Here is a 20,473-nt window from a genome sequence, read left to right as displayed (position 1 = left end):
AAACTGGAATTCAATTAATCAGCTCATACAATGAGCCTGTCTCGTGCTATTTTTTCCTAATACATTTTTTCTTTGAATAAAAATGTAATTGTCAGTGCAAAATATCAAACCAGAGCCACATAACAAATAGCTATGGATTTGTAATTAAACCCAATAAAGCCTAAGATGAAATATAAAAGGCAGAGAGCTAAAATCCAATTAAAACTTATTATGAGAAATACAATGCCAGCGGTTTTTTTCCAGGCAGAGAGCAACATACTCTGGTTTCTAACAAAACACAGTTATTGGTTTTGATAATGAAATCCAAGGTATGATTCAACGAGTGTGGAGTAAATGGCTAATGGCAAGAAGAGACAGTGACATATGAGGAAGGCCCAGGAACGGCCCCATTATCTTCTGTTGTAATCAGAGGCAGGTTACGGTTATTTCCCCTCCTGTCCAAGGGATGCACTTGACTCTGAAGAAACAAGTTATTCGTTCTTGTTACCCAGGATGGCATCTGATATTACTTGCATTTATTTTTAGGAGAGGGGAGAGATTCATTTCAGAAGAGCTTTGGCTGTTAGTGCAAGACTGGGCGTGATGAGTACACGCAGCGGCTCTGAGAAATCCCTCGTGGAAAGAGGGCGAGGGAGGAACTGCCGAACCGGGTTTGCAGAGGAGGGAGAAGGAGGTGACTCCTCATGGCCTGGGCTGTGTTTCCAGCTGCAGCGGAGCCCGACGTGCAGCCCTCCCTGCGTGCTGAAGCTCCACTGCCCAGGACCCCGGCTCGGGAAGGATGGAGCCGTGCCGGTGCTTCGGTGCGGTGATGCCAAGTGCTGCCGGCTCCTCGGTGCCTGGAGCAGCGGGGTCCCACTTGGGGACCTGAGCCCTCTCCCAAAACCCAGCGCTCGGCCTCCTTTGGGGGACACAGATGGATGTTTGCGGCAGCAGGCAGGGCAGGAGAGCCCGGGCTGAGCCCTGCTGCCTTCAAATCACCCTGGCGCTGCCAGTCCTCCAACCTCCTTCCCGGGGGAAGTGCCGTGGCTGGGAATTTTACCTGTCCTTGTCCCAGCTGCTCCAGTTTTTACTGCAATAAACATTCACAGGACCAGACAAAGGGAGGGAAACACTCTTTTCTGGTGGTTGGAGCCGAGCAGAGAGGGGAATGCCCCATGTTTTTGGGGGGTACCTCGAAGAGTATCGTATGGTTTTGAAAAGGACCTGAAGCCCCTGCCAAAGCCTTCCTCCCTCCTCACCCAGCAGATCAATGCTCTGATGCTTAACCTGGTATTTGTACTAGCCTTCTCCTGAGCCCAAGAAATATTTCAAAGACCAAATCTGTTTGGCTGGGTCACCAGCAGGGACAGGCAAGCAGAAGGTATGCACCCGAGTGCTCTCTGGGGCTGCTCCATCCCTCCCAAGGATGCCCAAGCGCCTTCCAGGAGCAGCCAGTGCCCTGCGGGCTCGCCACGGCCGTGCAAACCGTGTGAATCGATGCAGTGTATGTGCGTGGGTCGATCTTTGGTGCTATTTGCCTCTTGAGGTTATTTATAGGGCCTGGAAACGTCACAGAGGTTTGATCTTCCAGCCCGCATTCCCAGCACACTTCATCCTCCTGGTGTGTGTCTGGCCAGGGAAATTGGTGCCGAGAAGGGATTGGCACCGTCTGCCAAGGGAGAAACTTAAACTGCAGCGAAGAACTTGCAGGGGGATAGAAGTGGCTGCTGTTTCTGGGAAAGAAGGAAAATAAGAAAGCTTCCACTTTGTTTAAGATTAACTTCATGCGCTAGTCTGAATGTAATAGTTATTTCTTAAACAGAAACAGCTTACAATTTTTTTTTTTGTTCAGTTTGTTCCCAGTCAGAAAGCTTCTTAGACATGGAAAAAAAATGTTTGAAGTTAACCTACACTGAAAACAACTGTACTTTGTGCTTAAAATGGAGAAAAAAAATTAGATCTCTCTTCCCACATTTCTCATTGTTCCAAAATAACTGTAATTATTCTCTTTTTTTTTTTTTGTTACCGAGTTTTTCCATCATGTAACATGTAATTCTCTTAACTAGCAGAGAGAATCAAATATGTCTGGCCTTTAATTTCATTCTGACCCTAATATTTTTTAAAATTTGATTATAGGCATGACTCCCTAGTGCCTATTTTGTGTCTTTCTAGCATTAATGGTCTATTGAATAATACCCAACTGCTTTGTTTATCCTTTTTATTTTTGCTAATGGCTGTCACTAGTTTTGCAGCTCTGTGTTTCTTTACCTTGATGTAAATCTGGTGTTGATCAGCCTGAGCAAAGCTGAGGATAGGACAACAAGATGGAGCAGAGGATCGGTGTGGTCCAGGTGAAGATCTGCTCTCCTTATTGTTAATGCTTGTCCTATTGCTTCCATGTCTGGGCATCCTCCATTTTCATGTTTTTATATTTCAATTCCTGTGACAACCAACGTCCTAACCACCAAGAGATTTATCTGAAGCCCCAGTCAGCCCCTGGGACCAGACGGCACCTGAGTCTGTGGCATGGAGCCCACAGGGCATCCGGCTGCCAAATCTTTAACCCTCCCTGATTGTGTGCGACCTGCTCCTTGTTTTCCTCCAAGGGCCAGGTTTGGGTGGAGTGTCCCAGTGGTTGCACAGGCTGTACCTGACACAACTGGACCCCAGAAATCCCATTTGCAAAGCCTGGGGAAAGCTGGGGTGTTTTATAGAAAAAAAGGTCACTTTTATTTTTAGTAAAATTATTTTCAGAAATGTCCAAGACATTGTGACTAAAATTTTTCAGCGAAACAAGAGCACAGAATGTGACTTCTCCATCCACCTGGCCTCTTGTCACCGAGCTATAAGCAGCTGGGAAGCTTAGGACGGTGGGAATCCGCAAGGAAAAGGCAAACCTGATCCTTCTGCATTTTTCTCTCAGCTGTTTTTGGCTGAAAAAGTCAGAGGAACTGCAGAAAATTTTCCTTTGCCTTTTAAGAAATGGGCGAGCCCCCTCCATTTCACTTCCATCGCTGCTGGCACGGACATGTGTTTTCAAAACAGCTCTTCTGTGCGTGTAAGTGTCTGAAGTGGTTTTGAGCTCTTCGGGAAATGCAGCCACTTATGGTGTGACCTTCAAGCAAGCATGAAAGAATTAACAGTCACGGACAACTCCAGCTGGTCCCAGTTATGAGTAGTAAGCTCTTAGGAAAAACTTGATTAAAATTCAGATATAATATAATCTCTCTTTTTCAGCTGTTATTAGAAATAATAACTGTACCATAGCAATAGTAAAATGAAGTGACTAGTCTCACCAGCCAGTGAGTAAGAGAGAAAAGGCACCTGAAATCAGAGAGAGAACAAGATCCCAGTTTGCATGGCTGAATTTGAGATGGAAAGAATACACTCTCTTGGGGTAATTTTGTATTTTTTGTATTGAAACAGAAAACTGAGCACTCAGCCACTGACTGTCAAACATAGTTATTTAATATAAATTAAATAGTAAATAACAAGTATTAAAGTTGTCGGGTGTAAACACAGCAGCAAACTTTAGTAAATTTTGGGTAGAGACTGAATCACAGCGTTCAGTTATTTGCCTGTTACAGCCATAGCCACCCCTTAGATGTCTTTCTGCCATGTATTAATTCACTTGCCACACAATTGCTGTCTCAAAAATCTGACCCTTATTTAGTAGCTTTAACCTCAGACCATTTCCCTGGTAGTTAGTAACGCTCCTGTGGAGGCACTCATGACATGCGATTCATCCTTGCTTTGCAGGCTCTTTAACAATTAACAGCATTAACAGTGCTCTTAATATTATGTCAGCTGCACAGTCATTATTCAGATTCAGTGCCGGGGCTGTAATTGAAACCATCTGTTTGAAGCTTTCTTTTCTGCTCCAGCTTGCTGGTGGAGCTGCCATCTCCTGCTCCTTGGTATCAAGCAGAGCCTCGAGGTAAGAAAATGCAGAGCTGGAAGTGGCCATGTCCCTGTGCCACCTCCAGATGTGAAACAAGGCTGCACGATTGATGATAAGTGAATATATTTATTAATATATCATTGACCGTAATGACAGCACATGGTTTCCGTAGAGATGTGCTGGCTGGTCTCTTGGGTATGGTACCGGGGTGTATTCCCTCATCTCCTAGACTCTCCAGCTGCTGGGGCCCTGCTGCCTTAATAAACGGAGCAGAACAGGGTGCTTTGGCAGCTCTGACTGTTGTGGGGGCACCCAGTTAACCACTGGTCACTCCAGCACCCCTGCTGTGGTCAGACCAGCTCTCGGCCACGGCGCACCCCAGCAGCGATGCGCAGGGCTGGACCCAGCAGCGATGCGCAGGGCTGGACCCAGCATCACCCTGCTGCCTCCTGCTGTGGTCCTTCAGGCTTACCTAAAGGGGAGGGGGGTATTTCAGGACTTAAGGCTTTAGTTTTGTGAGCTTTGGGTGTTTTAAACTGCCACTGCTGGGACAAAGGAGCTTTATTTAGTACTTCAGCCTGAAACAAAGTCACAAGTCCAGATCAGGTCTCCACAGTCACTGCAGGGCAGGTAATTTTGCTGTTGGCTGTTCGTACCGGTTGATAAAACACAACTGTCTGTTTCAGTGCCAGAAAACGAAAATACTTAATTTTCACTAAATGAATCGAGACAAAACCAAACTATGCACTAGGCTTTCTTATCCTCTGCAGCTTTTGATATGCAAAAAGATTCATGCCCTGTGCTGGGTTTGGTAACATCCTCTAACCTTTGTGATGGTGACACTGAACTCGGTCATTCCACTGGCCAAATGGGTGGGAACTGTAACTAATAATTTAGCTTAAGTGTAAGTGTTAAACTTTTAGGTGATGAAGGGCATGCTTATATTGTAATTCAAGCAGACAAACCTGAGCTGGTTTGAAGCAGCCAGGTCCCACAGAGATAATAGTGTACCTACACCAGTGAAGACTCCAGCAGGTTGTGCAAAACCAACCCAGAAACACGGGCATGTCTCCAAGAGGAGCCCATATGGGGCTTGAGCTTTTCTCATCCACAAAGCTAGCGAAAATCTGAGCTAGCTGACTGAATGCAGCTCAGTACATCGAGAGAAGACAGTTGAGTCTTTGAAGCTATACCCTAAAATCCTACCTCAATTTCATATTCTAACTCATTAAAATACCTTTATTACTCTTCTATTTATATATTTGTGTGTGGTGTATGTTTACACATATAAAAAAGTTTGTTACTTAAAAAAAAAGTGACTTGGCATTCAGAGCCATGCTACACATTTGAATCGAGCTTTAAAAAGAGTCGAGGTTTCTGTAACAGACAGTAGATGAACTCTTCTATATTCCCTGTCCTAAAGGAGAGTATTATAAACTGTGCTGTCAAGGTAGAAAGCCTCAAGAATGCTGCTCAATAAATCATACCCTTTAGTGAGCACGGTGTCAGTTTTTCCTTGACTTTTGGACCATTTTAAACGTGTGCTCAATTATTCTTTCATGTGCTTGAGTATGTGCAGTGGCTTTGACACAGCGATGAAGCCAGCAGTCAGCCCATCTAGCCCGAGCCACCACTCGCCACGCCGCAGCCTCCCGCTTCTACAATTTCTCAGCTGAGCAGCCAAGCTGTACAGCTCCGACTCAATCTGCAGGCATCTCATTTGCTTCCCCGGCTGCATGGAGGGCTTGGACCACACGTACCCAGCGGTAACAGCTGACTTCATTGGCCTCGCATTGGGGAGCAGCCGTGTCTTCCAAAAGCAAAAATGATGGAAAAGAATAAACATTCTGTAGTTAAAATGAGAAATTGGTGCTCATATATAGGCACAGATAAGCAACAAGTAGATTCACTTAGCAGAGAAAATGCACATATTTAACAGGGACTCCATCTTGCTGAATGCTGATGACTTCCGCGGTGGAAAGCATGAATTCTCCGCAGCCGAGCCAGGGAGGCAGCTAGCAGATAGGGTCTAAAGGGTTATATAAATCTGCATTCAGCACCATGCAGATAACTTTTTCCTTGAATTGGTTGCACCACTGAAAATAAAAATCTGTTTTAGATAGAATACATCTCTCAGATTTCCTCAGGGTGGAGGGGAGCGCTCTCCTCCCTTTTTTGTACGTACTGAAGACTTTCTTGGGAAAGACTCTACGGGGTCACCAAGTGCTCGTGGGGAATGATTTTGTGTCAGCAGCAGGCTAGCCTGGCCCCTGACACCTTGCTGTGCAGAACACCCGAGGGCAGGTTCTGTGTGTGCAGGGAGGGGATGCTCTGCCCTCCCTTGGCAGGACTCGTGTTGGCTTCAAACCTAGCAAACAACCCGGTGCAAACGCAGTGAGAGTCATCATCACTGCACAGCACGGGCTCCCTAAATTGTGCAGAATTATGCATGCAAGTTGCTTTCTGAAATTAGCTGCACATGTTTATATTAACATGCAAATAAAGCAACTCAAATAAAACAAAAATATGAAAATGTCTATTCATTAAGTTCAGTTTTACAGCATAATTGATTTGTGTGGGGTGTGCATGTCTGGTGCTTGCTCTGATTACCTTCGTGAGGTTGAAGAAATCCACAACAATCATACTGATAACAAACCATTTAAACATATTCAATTAAATTACTGGTAATTCTGAAATGGCTCAATATTGCACATGGGTTAGTTTAATTTTTATGTAAATTCTACTCCTGATTTAGTGAAGTCTTAATTGTTTAACAGCAGATTAGGCTAAATTATTTTAATTGAATTTTATGTGAATTTTTTACTTCTGCCTTTAAGGAACCCATTCATAAAAATTTTTCTTTCTGATGTTGTGCATAGAGAGAATTGGATGCTGGTGCCTGTTCTTCCAGCTTCACTTTAGGCCACCATATATTTTAAATCCAAGTAAAATCAAAATGTTGCTCATTTCACATAGGATGTTCAAATCAGAAAGATAAATACTGAATTTGGAAATGGAATTAGAGGACAGCAAATGAGGGATCAAGGTCTGGGGACACTTATACCTGAAGTTGAATACTATGTGGGTTTTGGCTATTTTATATCTTCCTCAGCTGGATTTTTGCATTGCTGAGATTTAGATTCCTTTGGATTCGTGCTGCCATACTTCTGATGGCTATATGTGTACCTACATACACAATGCTGAAGTTGTTTAGGCTGCAAATTTAAGCAACTGAAACATAAGTAATGTTAAGTTAAAGGCTGCCCATGCAGCTGATAGGCGGAATGAGGCAGGAGTCCCTGACTGAGGGTCGTGCCTGAGCAGGGCTCTGTGAGCACCAGGTAAGTAACTCTCACGGGGGTTGCTGGAGCTGAGCTTGTGGGCTGAGCTTGTATTTCTTATTTGCCGGATGAAGGCAAATGGTTACTGACACAAGAATACGAGTTTTCTTTTCTGAAGGCCTGTGACTATGCCCCAGGACAAAATTTGCCTTCCCACTTCTCTAGAGTTCAGAGGTGCCAGTTATCACTGTCCCCCTACATTCCTCCTGGTATTAATGAAGAAGTGGTTGTGAATCTTATTCCCTGGCACTACTACTCAGAATTGCTTTTTTTACTGTTTAGGTGATGTGTTGGATTTTGAACTGTTTCTTGCTGACAGCTTGCTTAGAAACAGTATCTAAATGGCACCTAAAACGTTGGCATGGCCAGAATCCATTTCCATGGGCTCAATTTTATGTTTCCATGTGGCTCCCTGCTAGCCCTGGAAGGCTGAAATCAGGAGCCGACACTAAATCTGGGACTTCACGTGGCAGCACAGGTTGGTGCAGCCCGTGCTGCGACAGCGGCAAGTCAAAGGCGCAGGCTGCAAAAGGCGACGCGAGAAATCTGCAATCAGACTAGCAGGATCTCTTCCACGTTTCCTAGAGTACCAGGAGACGCTTTGCTCTCACTCGCTGCAATCAGAGCAGCTCTGGGGAAGCGAGGTGGGCTTCGCTCTCAAATGCCTTGCCTGCAGGTGTCCCGATTTCCATGTTCAGAGGAGAATCTGGTACTGAAACCTGCCTGATTGTTTTTCCAGTAGATTAGAGAGGGGATTGAAGCTACGTACTTTTCTTTTTTTTCCCTTTACTTTCTTTCTGGCTTCGTAATTCATCTTCAAGGTCCTAGCAGTCTGGCTTTGGATATCTAGAGATGCTTTTTCTCGTGGAGCGTAGTACGGCCGCAGCAAAGGCAACAGCAGTTCACACAGCCTCTGCCCACGTTCTGCTGCTTTTATTCTCTCACTCAAAAATGAAATTTGTGGAAGTTACATGTAAACAGCAAACTACCTCAGCTAGCGCGTCACCTAGGCCACCCGAGACGTGGCCGCTCACCTCTCATCTCTTTCTAACCCCCCAAGCCGCGACACCATCTTCTCTGGTCCTGTCACTGCTGCCCACTCACTCCCCTGGCCAAGGCTGAGCTGGCCCTGCCTGCGTCCCTGCCCGCTCCTCGCTGCCCGCTCCTCGCCGCCCACTCCCACGCGCTCCCCCCACTCGTCCCCTCCTGCCCTCGCACGGCTCTTGCTCACCCTTGCTCCCTGCGCCTGTTCCCACCTCCCCTCCAGATGCCTCCGCCGAGCCTCGCGGTGTGGCCGGGGCTCCCCATCCCTGCGGCAGGACCGCGGGGTGCAGCTCCAGGACCCCCGGGGATGGGGCTCCGCCGGGACCACCCGCCCTCCCCGGGCAGCAAGCCGCCGTGGCAGGGACGTGTGGCGTAGGGGGCGGTGATATGATTTGTTCTCTTGGTTCTCTAAGCTTTGCTTTCTGTTTATTTTTGTCTCTCTTTTTCTTTAATTATTCTATTAGTACAATATTTTAAATGTCTTAACCAAAATAATGTCAAAGGATTTTTTTACTTCGGTACGCGTGCCAACAACAATCACTGCTAAGTATTAAACAATTGTAATAAAATAAGTGTCTTGCTGCTAATGATACCTCATTTGTATTAAAGATGTTTTAGTAGAAGCAGTTTCTACAGTTATTTCAACTAATGCTTATCTGCTATGTCAGATTTTGAAATCAAAGTACATGCATGGAAAATTACAAGCTGTTCTGCTCTATTCGGCAGCGGCACAGTTATTCCAGAAGCCCAAGAGCACTGCTTGCTTATGGAAATTATTTCAGGAGATTAGAGCTACCTGGAGCAGAAATTACCAGTGTGAATTACATAGAGCTGAGATCTGAATCTTCTGAATGTGGCAGTGGGTAATAACCTTAACGGGAGCCTGACCCCAGAAGAGGCACCTGAACCTCTTGCTGTGGATCTTTCCTTTTTTTCTTCTTCTTCTTCTTCCTTTTTTCATTTTTTATGTGCATATAACTCATCATTGGTAAGAATTCAGTTCTGGGGCAAAGATGGTGGGCAGGCTTTCCTTTAGTAAACATGCTGAAAAGGAAAAAAAGAAGGGAAGTTTGTTTCAAGAGAGGAGTCCCATTGCTGTTATTCCGCGCTGCAGCTTTGGGCTTTGCACACAACTGCTTGAGGAAAATCACTTCCCGTTTCTCCTGGATAATTTTTGCAACAGCAGTTCTTGGATATCAGTGATAAGATTGTTTCTAATCCATAACTTTTCAGATCCATACTAAATAAAATAGTTTGGATGGAATCTCCTCTTCAATAGCGTTTACCTGCATAAATCAATATAAATTCTATGGTTTTGGCACCCGTTGCCTTGGGATGGTTAAGGGCACCAAATCATTCCCAAAGAAACAAGCATTGCACTGTGCTCACCAAAGCATAAATGCAACGTTACCAAGTCTGTGCAGGTCCCTAGCTCAGCACGTCTTGACCAGAGGCTGGTTTGGGGGTGTCCTTCACGTTACCCTCTCCAGAGCAGGGCGATAACATCACCTCCCTACATCTTAACAGGGCACTTCTGGAGCAAATGAGACCCCCCACACACCCAGAGACCCCTCGTGACCACCGTGTGAGCTTCTTTGGCCACTGGCCTCCAGCTGGGGTAGCCTGGTCCAGACACGCAGCCCCTGCATCCTGGCGCCGCTGCCTCTTCTCCCTGGCCTCCCCTAAAATGCCATCTGTGCCATAAACAAAGCACCGTAAATCCTGGCACCACCGCGTAGGCAACCTCCCCCCGCCGGCATCCGTGCCGTTCATCTTCATCACCTCCTCTCTGCCTCCAGCGCGGAGAGGAGAGGGGAGGGGAGGAAGCTTTCTGCTCTGTTGCAGCCGGCAGCTTGATTTGGAAGCTCTTGTGGTTTTTCAGGGGAGCTGGCTCGACCTAAGTTTCAGCATTGCGAGTCTGCAGCCCCACGGGCTGCCGGAGCGCTCCGGCGTGCCGCCCGGGCAGGAGCCTGGGGCTGCCGTGTCCCCCCGGCCGCGTTGCTGGCTGCTGCTCCGAGCCGGCACGGGCTGCAGCGTGGGGCTCAGCTGGGGCCGTTCTCCAGGCCCGCTGCTCCGCTCGCAGAGCCTTGACAGGGCCAGGCTGCTCACAAGCTTTATTTTCAATTAAAGAGCGGAGGTAAATCAGGAAAGAAAGGATGAAAGAAAAAAAAGCTCGAACATTAGTGTTGCTTAAATGCTGATGAAACACTTGCCTGGAGTAGGTGTGGAAGGTGGTGGGACACCCCTTCTTACCCTTTTAGCCCCACCTCACATGTACAGGTTACTCTTATACAGTGTTTAAAGGTCTCATCTTCTTATTATATGTATTTTATAATCTCAGTAGATTTATCATTGCACTTTGTTATGAACTGGAGATGTATGTCATTTTTGGAAGGAGGAATGAAGGCACAGAAATTAAGCCTACAGAAGGAGCTTGGTCACCAACTCCTACCTCTTTGCCACATTACATTTGCAAAACTGAATTGTTGATCCTGAAAACCTGCACTCAGCTGTCACCATTACCGAACAGCATATTATAGATCTGCTAATCCGAACAGAAAAGGAGGAGAAACAACAGGCATTTCCATTTAAAGCTCCCAAGTGTGGCAGAAGTCTAGAAGGATGGTGGGGCACCTCCGTCAGTCAGAGCATGTAGGGGTGCCTGGAGCAGCGTTTGCTCGGCTCTCCTCTTGCCAGGAGCTGGGGCTCTCCCAGCCCCGTGGGAGCTGGCTCCGTCTGCAGGTGGTGGGACGGGAGGTCTGCAGCGGGAGGATGGTGCAAGAACACGTGCAGCACAAGCACCCCTTGCTTGGGGTGCATCAAACCTGGATCGGCAGTTTTTTACAGCCACGTGCTGTATGGTGGTTCTGTGTATATGGTGATTTTTACAGCCCTGTGCTGTACGGTGATTATGCTGGCTTTGCATTTCTTGCTCTGCTAGACCCCATGTGCCATCCTGCCAGAGTCGGGTCATTCCTCACTGTGTTTGTACTAATGGTAAGAAAGACCATTGTCATTGAATGTCCTCTGCTAACGACTTTGTGTGGCTGAAGAGGGAGCACACCATCTCGTTTACACTGCAGTGCCTCATTATTTCAGCATGTGTACCCAATTACTCCTGACACCAACCCATCCCAACTGGAGCTCACTTAAATAAAAACAAACACACTTCACAATGCTGCTCTTTGCCCTGAACAATTGCTGATGGCAAATGCTTCCACGGAAGAAACATGCTGTTGGTAGCTTGGCATTTATTTAGCTGATTTCTGTAGAATAGGCAATTGTAATATTGCTTGTCTGAATTTGGGGGAATTTTGAATGGTAATTTTAAATACCGCTTATCAGTTACTTTCAATGCGAAATCAAATGTTTTTGTAGGATTGCAACTCTAAACAGGATTTGGTCCACAATTTTGAAATGGTTTTATAAATGCCTCTGAATTATTCAACATGACACCCCCCCCCCCCAGTTAGCTTAATTGTCTAATGAATCAGTCCATTGAAGCCACCTGGCACTGGGAGTGACCCAAGGAGGGCAGGAGAGAGCCCACCACTCCCAGGGAGTTTATAAAGGGCCCCATGGGCCAAGGGAGGGTTTCTGCATGTGGTGGAGATTTGGTGAGATGCATGGTTTTTTAAAGCTGTTGGACCGAGGAAAGCTTTGTTGTTTGAGGTTTGTTTCTTTTAAACATTTATATTTCTATTTTAAAGAGTTGTTTAGATACCAGAACAAAATTATTTTTAGATCCATTTAGGAGCATGTTTTTGTACAACTCTTGTTTCCCAGATCCATTAAAGAGCTTTCTGGGGAAGCCGTTGCATCTTGGTGCTCCCTGAAGATGTTCCTGAGAGCCCCTGGTAGTGCATAAAGCTCTGGAAATGAGCAGATGAGACTATGATTCATGACTACTATCCTAAATGCATTGAAAAGTGATTAGTGGTGATGAGTAATTGGGATATATTTCAGTGAAGAGCCTCAGGAATTTTTCTTGAACTTGGGGCTGAGTGATCTGTGCAATCCCAGGTACTAAAGATCCTACTAATTCATTCAACCTGGTGATTAATACTTGAGGTTGCTGGTTACAAGTAACTGGCTGAGGAAAAATTGGTTTGAGAAATATGTAGATAATATTTTGAACATGAAATATGTCCCTATAAAATTCTTGGTTTAAGAAGACAAAAAAAATTACTTTTGAATCTGACAAATGAAGTCATATTAAGCATAATATTTTAACATTTTAAAACCAAATAAATTTAGATTTTTATTATTTTTTCTCAAGAAAACTAATTTAGATTCAAATGAATCAAAAAACATTAGTTTAATTGCAGGCTCATTAGTTGGGAAGAATTCCACAGACCTCAGACATAATGATTTTTTTTCCAATGTCCCTGTATTACGCCCAGCTCTGTGGAATGGGCTCAGAGATGTCACTTCACACTTCGTGCCTCAGTTTCTTGTCAGCAAGGTATTTAGCAGCTCTGCAGGGGCTGTCGGCGCGGATGGGGACAGCAGCAGGACGTGTGGATTTAGAGGCCAGAAGGGAGCACAGCGATCATCTAGCCTGGCCTCCAGGGGCAGGTGAAAGCAAGCAGGTTTTACCTCTGTTGCAGACAGAAGAATGGAAATACAGAGTTTGAGGGGCAGCTTTTCAGGGGCCCTTCAGCATCCTGCAGTGTGGCTCAGCTCCCGGTGGGGACGGCAGGCGTGCCGGTGGGGCCGCTCCGGTGACCGGCTGTACTGAGGTCTGGAGGGACTCGGGCAGTTAGGTGGGACAGTAGTGTTCAGAACCCCTAATTACGTGTCTAATCTATCTAATGTTTATTTAGATTTTTTTAATGGAATCAGCTGAAACCTGAGCTCTCCATGTTCTATCTGCATCATACCCCAAGTTGGAGATGTCCATGGACAGAGAGGAGAATTTCTTTTTGATTTCATGCTTGCCCCTGCCCTCGCACACTTCCCTGCTGCTGTTCTTTGGGAATGGTACAAAAAATATATCTGGTTTTTTTGTTGGGTTTTTTTTTTTTAGTTTAAATACAAGATGCAGTGATGTGGAGGCCTTGTTAAGGATGCAAATGGGTCATTGGGAGAATTTTACTTGAGTAATTGCTAAAAGGGGACCTCAGCCCAAGGCTTTGAGCTTAGGTTTGTAAATCAAAAAGTGCCACGTAGCATATGTGTCTCTGGATAGCTTTAAGGATCTCCTGTAACCTTTAGAGGTTAGCCCAGTCCTAATTGCTACTTAATTTCATTATCTATCATCATGGGTGTAGAGCTGCACCGGTGATAAGTAGCTGGAGTCACAGCCGAGCCCCGGGTGCTCTGTGCTGCATTTGTCTGCTGCCACCTGATAAATCCCTGCTGACTTTTCTGGCTTTTTGCTTGCACAAGGACTGAGTGATGGGAGGTGGCTGGGGTCTGTTTTATTTCAGCTTTGCATTTTCAAGGGGAATTGTAAGCATACTTTTGGAAACCTGTTCTCAATCTCCTGCTTTGTGCTTTGTAAGCTTTAGTCCTGTACAGGGCAGCAGCTCAGAGGGAATAAGCCCATCTGGGTCTCTGGTTATGAACATCCTCTGGCTGGAAAAGGCTGGGGCATCAGCAGAAGACAACAATATTCAGTTCCATTGAGTGTGATCTGCTGGCAGAGTGGGAAGCGGGGTGCTGCCTGGGCTGCCCTCCCCGCCGAGCCCCCATCCCCATCATCCAACGAGCCCCGTGATGCACAGGGCTGCTCTGTGCTTCCAGCAGGGAAGTTTTGTGGGGACTGTTGCACAGCTTGACATTAGCATTAATTGCACCTGCTGCCCACCTTGGTGTTGCAGACAAGTAAGTTATGAGGTCAGATGAAGTGTAGATGCTGAATATCTGCAGCAGGCAATGGCTCACTAGTGTCCTAATACAGAGAGATGTAAACAGATTTTGGGAGGTCGTGTGTTTACATGTGTTCATGGAAATCTCTTCTGATGTTCCCGTAGCCTTTATATGTGGCCCATGACACCTACGTACACCTGTTAGCCATGTTGAAATAGAGCCTTATGATAATAAGTGCTAACGGACGGTGAAAATTGCATTGAATATTTTTTGGGTTGGATAAGCGGATGATGAGGTATTTGCAAGCTTTGATTTGACTGCTGTATGAGGTGCCCCATGTGGCAGGGTCAAAACCTGCGTCCCACCAGGAAGCCCAGTGGCTGCTGTTTTTTTAGGTTTGTGCATCGGACCGTGGTTTCCCCTGTCAAGCCGCGATCCTTGGCCTGAGTCTGTGACTCGGCAGTGAGCTGCTGGGAGACGAGGGCTCCGTGCAGGGTGGCCACAGCCGGTGTGTGCCCGGCACACGCGCCTGGGAGCAAGGAGCACGGGGGACCCGAGCACAGGCAGTGCCGGGGGCTTCGGCCACTGGGGATGGGGGTAGAGAGGGTTTTCTTTAGGTTCCTCATTATAAAACTTACAAAACCCTCTTAGCATCTCGTTTGCAGGGGACCATGGCTACATGGGAGTATTTGGGGTATACCTTGTACTGCCAGTGGTGTTATCGCAAAGAATTACTGAAAAACTCCACCAGCCTGTAGGATGCCAGTGGTGCTACTAGAATGGATTAAAGACAAGCTGAAGGGAGGAACAGCGCAGGGTTTATGCAGGTTTAATTCTTAAATCAAAAAGACAGTACTGAGTAAAATGCATTTATTCATTTACGCCTCAGACTTTATCACTGAAGTGTGGAGAAGGAGAAACCACTAACAAGTAAACTTCAGGGAAGAAATTAAAATATATGCAAACACAGATGTTGCTTCAGGAGAAATTTTGGAAGTTACATTTTTAAAAGTAAATGTGAAAATATGTAAACCATTTGCAACTTGGCAAAACTCAACAAGCTGTGAAGATTATCAGTTGGACCATGAGAAAAAATTGACTTTCTTCAATGGTAATTAAAAAGTAAAATGTGAACACCAAAAGAAATAGGGGTTTGGGAACATGATGAAAGTGGAAATAAATGGGGTTTTGGTTATGTTTTCCTTTTTCTGTTTGAAAAGCACATCAGTATGGAAAGCTGCTAGCTTTTAGACTGTGAAAGCTTATATTTAATACTAAGTCCCTAATATCTGAGATGAATGGTGGGGGCTGAATATGCCCCCAGAAAGAAAAGCAATATGAAAGCAGGTTGGGAGGGAGTTCAGCTTTTGGTTGCTTTGAGTATGTTGTCAAGATGGTTCTTGCATTTGTTGGGCTTTTTGTTGCAAGCTTCTTTTGGTGGTTTTTTTTTGTTTTGTTTTTTTTCCCCAGTTTTTTTTTTAAAGCACTAATTAGAAAATTAGGAACATTCAACTCCCACACATCAATTTGTCATGTTCTGCTTTGCCACAGTAATTTAAATAAAGGATTTCATAATTTCACTGTGGTGCACTGTTAGTTTAAAATACAGACGTCTACCTAAAGCAGAAATGCATTATTTCATTAAAAGTACACAACTGTACATCAGAAAAACACAGCAAAGTAGTGCATAATAACTTGTTTACAAATAGAAATATACCTTCCTATAGTTGTAATGAAACAAGGTGATTTTCTTGGAGTGATAGATTTAATTTATGTGAGGGTGGGATTAACAGAGATGAGCTCTGAGCAGTGTCCCAGCAGGCTGAGGCTGTGTTCTCTGGAATGTAAGCTGTTGGTTTTTTGTTTTTTTTTTTAAACCTGTATCCATTAACTTTAAAAGTAATTTCTGCAGTTCAGTGTAAAGGGGACTTCACTGGCATTTCTCTAATAAATTATACATATAGATAACAATATGCGGTATAGGCTTTGTGTGAGGGGAATAATAGTGATGCGCAGCTGAATGTGGTTCACCATTTGCTTAGTCTTCATGCTTTATGTCTGAACCTTTAATATAATTTAATTTTGCCATTAGTTTCTAAAATCTGCCATGTCTGAAATCCCACATATTAAGAAGGCTTTTTAAATGATGATATATCCATTTTTTCTCTTTCTTTGTGATATTAATTCTTGAAAATGAAAATTAAAAAGAAGCGATGAATGTTCAGTAAATTTAGTGGAAGCAATTAAACTACAAACACGTTTTTTATGATTGCACAGAGTAGCCAGTATTAGGAAACATCATTTTTTTTCTCTCTACTGACTATATTTTCCCCTTCAAGCAAAAGTTTAAATTATCAACAGAAACGATGGTCCTTTTCAGAGATTTTTCCTCATCTAATTGAGCATTGCTTTTGTACTCACATCTTGCACAAAGTGTTAAATCTAATCCTCTGAGCCTGAAAATCTTCTGTAGGCGTGAAGGTCATTAATTTTAATTAAATGGAACTTTTTTTACACTTGCTAGAAAATGAGGATTAGTCTCAATGAGTTTCATTAAATAAACAGAGCAAATTAAAATTTATAATACACCTCTGAACAGATCTGAAATAATCTCATCAAATGCCAGTTAGCCGGGAACGGCCTCGGGGGGGATGGAGCAAGGGTGCTCGGTGAAAATGTACAGAAACTTGTCAGTAATGGAGCAGGACGTGCGTGAGGTGCTGGTGGCTTCCTCGCAGTTCCCGAAGTGGGTTTGGGAGGAGAGGTGCTTCGCCGTATCCCACAGAAGCGTGGCCCCTGCGGGGAGTTCTGCTCCTCGCTGCTGCCTCGGCTCGTGCACGGTGGTGGCTGGGACCAGCCCTGCGGAGGGGAGGAACGACGTCACCCCATGAAATCCCGAAAATCTTGCAAAGGAAATGATGGCACGTAAGGTCTGCACAGGCACAGGTTGGAGGAGAGCTTGTCTTGTGCTTGGTTTCGGTATCTTTCTGAAGCATTAACCCCCCTTTTCATTCCAGTTGAATGAACCTCTGTCCCCCCTGTGCACACACGCTCTCTAGCCCAGCCGGGCTGAAGCGCGGTCCTGAGGACATCCTCGATGCTCCGCGCTTGGTCGTGGCCATGTTCTGCAATGACTCTGGAAGGAGCTGGATTTTAGTGTAAAATAATGCATATGAAGACTGCTATAGAGCATGAATTTGTTGGCTTTGGCCATGCTGTTTCCAAGTGAAGCGTACCTGGTCGGATCCTGGGGCAGACGCTATTGTTGGTGTGATTTGCAGCTGTTCTGCTCTCCGCATGTTTAGCGACTCTCTGGAAGAACCTGACTGCTCCGGTGTTCTGACCTGATTTTTAATACAAGGCAGTTTTTGCCCCTGTTGCACAGCCTTTCTTCCCTCCTCATGTAAGCGTGTCTTCTCATCCAAGAACCACTCAGGTCTTGCTGTCAAGGCAAGAGGTGGACTGAACTCGGCTTGATTCGCACAGCAAAAGGAGACTCGGCGCTTTACCTGCCTGTTACGGCTTTCTATGGGTGCGTGCATGTGTACAGCAGACACTCAAGTATCTAAAAAACACACTGGCAACTGGTGTGTCTAATTTCCCTGAAGGTGTTGAAGTTTATAACTTTTTTTTTTTAAGACACCCCCTCTCCCTCCCCTTGCAGCCTGTGCCCGCTCCAGCTGGCACGGCCAGCCGATTCAGACGCGCCATTTTCCATGTGCGCTGAAAAGTTCCCATGCAAATTTATTCATACGGTTTGAATTGTTCCCCTTCTGACTTGCATATACTCTTTTATTTCCAGATGCTGGGATGTATCTTATGGTCTAGCGACTCATTTAAAATGATGCAGTGACAAATGCATTGAGGAGGCTCACAGCCATATCCACATAGCGTTAAATTCAATACATTGGACCAACACTGACAAGCCACATGTCATTCTGTTTTGCTAAGGATAAGCTAAATGGTCTTTCCACTCCCCTAGTAGTTTTGCACCATTTCAGTCATTCTAACACTCCCTGATTTCTCTGCCTAATGGATCCTCTTACACATCTTTTGTCCGCTGAGGTTTTTGATGGCTGTGAAAATCAAAGCATTTAAATAACTGAGATTGGATTAGCACTACAGAAGCTGTTCTTCCAGTAAAGGCTGTATCTCAGTTGCCAACTATCCTTTTACTTCAGACTGGCAGAGAATAGCTCCTCTAAGTTATTTCCTTTTCACTTTGTGTTTGGCATGTCTGGTTTATTTGATTAATAATATACGGGATTGCATGCAAATTCCTTCCTGCTGGGAATTCTTAACTATCCTTCATGTGAAAAGGTCTTTCAGCACAGTATTGTAGAAATGGTCACTCTTGCTGGTCAGCATGAAGACAGGTAGCAAATGGTTTGCCAAAATGAAAAGATAAAGCAGCATTAGCAGATTATGTTGGTTGCTTTACTTTAGCCTCTTTTGGTTTGAAAAATGTCTGTAATTTAATATATTTCCAAGTGAAGTCTGATATTACCTTTAAAAGAAAGAAGCTGGTACAACTTCAACAGCTCAATGTCATCATAGAATTTTTTAGTAATGACGTTGCTATTCCTGGAGAATAAATGGGCCCCTCAGCACCTTTGCTGTGGGTGACATCGGAGGCAACATCTGTAATTCTGCACCCTCCTCTGGCATCGTTTCCAAATCGCTGAACTAGCTACCAGCAAAAGCAGGCTTGTATCAGCAGCTTGATATTTATATCTTGGCAGGGAGCTTGTGTTTGCTGGTATAATTTGTCTCTGAAGAACAATATCTGTAGTACATGAAAATACATTTTCTACCTTTCTCCTTCGCCCCTGTTATTGATGTCATCTGAAGCCAGCCATCTCACAGACATCTTTCTTTTCGTAGCACCATCTATTTCTACAAAATTTTTTCATTAAGATGGAACAACCCCCACCACCACTGTGGGGTTTCAGCTGAGCAAAAGGCAAAACAGTCCTTTGCAGCCTTGAGACAAACGTGCGCGGGTGGTTCCTCGGGCTGGGGAGGGCTGACCTCCGCAGTACAGCGCAGCGGGCACCGCTCAGCCCCCGAGGGGTGAAATGGGGTGCTGGGTTTAGAAACTTTCAATTTCTCCATCACCCATAAAAGCAAATGCTGTCAGCTGGGAGCAGACCTCCTGTGCTCTGCCCGGGGCTGGGGTGATGCCAGCGTCAACTGACGGGGCTGTGTGTTACCGGGATTGCTGAGACTTAGAGTGTAAAAGAGCAGGAAAACCCCAGAAGTTAATTAATCGACACAATTACTTCATTTAAACAGCCTGTGTCATGGAAACCTTATACAAAGATGGGGACAGTATAAAGCTACAATAAATAATGGTGCAATTGGGCTAGGACGAGGCCTGACTTACAAAGCAATTTTGGTTTCCTTTTCTCTGTTTTAAGGGTCAAGGGCACCCGTGAAAGGAGCTGCGCTGTTCTGCTGCTGTTCGCAGTTACTTTGGTACAGCTGTATAATATGAGTCCCTGTGCAAATGCATACTTGTTTATGCAAGTAAATTTATAAGCATTTTTTTAAAATGCTCTCCTGTTAATTGTTGTTTCTGTCACTATAAGAGCTTTTCTTTAGCTAAAATTAATACTTTTTAAGTACTTATTGCTTTTTAAAGTTTCTATGCAAAACTGAAAAACTTAATTTTAGGTTAGGTTGAAAGAGTTTTATTCATTTTTTCAGTAGAACAAAATTTGAAAATAATTAAAGTGTGAATTTGGTGAATCAAAATTATAATCTGAAAATGCCAAAACAAACTGGCTTGAGTTTTGGAAAGATTTTTAATGTTAATTTAGTGAATGTTTCGATCAACTCAAATCTGGTTGATCTGATTTATTGGTTCTGGGTTTTTTGGGGTAGAAAGGAATAGAAAGTTTCAGATCAGTTATTCACTTAATTCCAGGTAGGCTTTAATGTTTTAATGCTAGAGATCTATAAGCATGTCCAAACATTTTTATTTGCAACAGGTAAATTTTAGAATTTATTCTCACAGAAATAAAATACTAGGTTGACTAGAATGCCATTATCTTGTGTTAATTTATTTTTTTGTCTTTCTTTAACTTGGCCTACCAAACGGTTGATTTGCTGCATGAAGTCTTGCTTTGTCTAACATGAAAAAATGGAACAAAGTCATCACAAGAAAGGTGAAAACGAGAGCTACCCACTGAACTAACCAAGGTAAATGTGCGTGTGGAACCGGGGGGAAGGGGTTGCTGCGTGCCTCTTCCTAGTTTGCCAGTCTAGCCTAGCACAGGGGTTTAGTCACCAGTGTGCTCCCAAGTCTGAACTGAATTAAGTGTTGAACTGGTAAGTAGGAGTAAATTCACTACATGCTTGTCTGCACAAACGGTGGGTGTAATTTAGCAGT

Source organism: Haliaeetus albicilla, chromosome 27 (genome assembly GCF_947461875.1).
Source record: "Haliaeetus albicilla chromosome 27, bHalAlb1.1, whole genome shotgun sequence".
NCBI classification, from domain to species: domain Eukaryota; kingdom Metazoa; phylum Chordata; class Aves; order Accipitriformes; family Accipitridae; genus Haliaeetus; species Haliaeetus albicilla.
The sequence above is the reverse complement of the archived record's forward strand: the minus strand, read 5'-3'. Positions refer to the sequence as shown.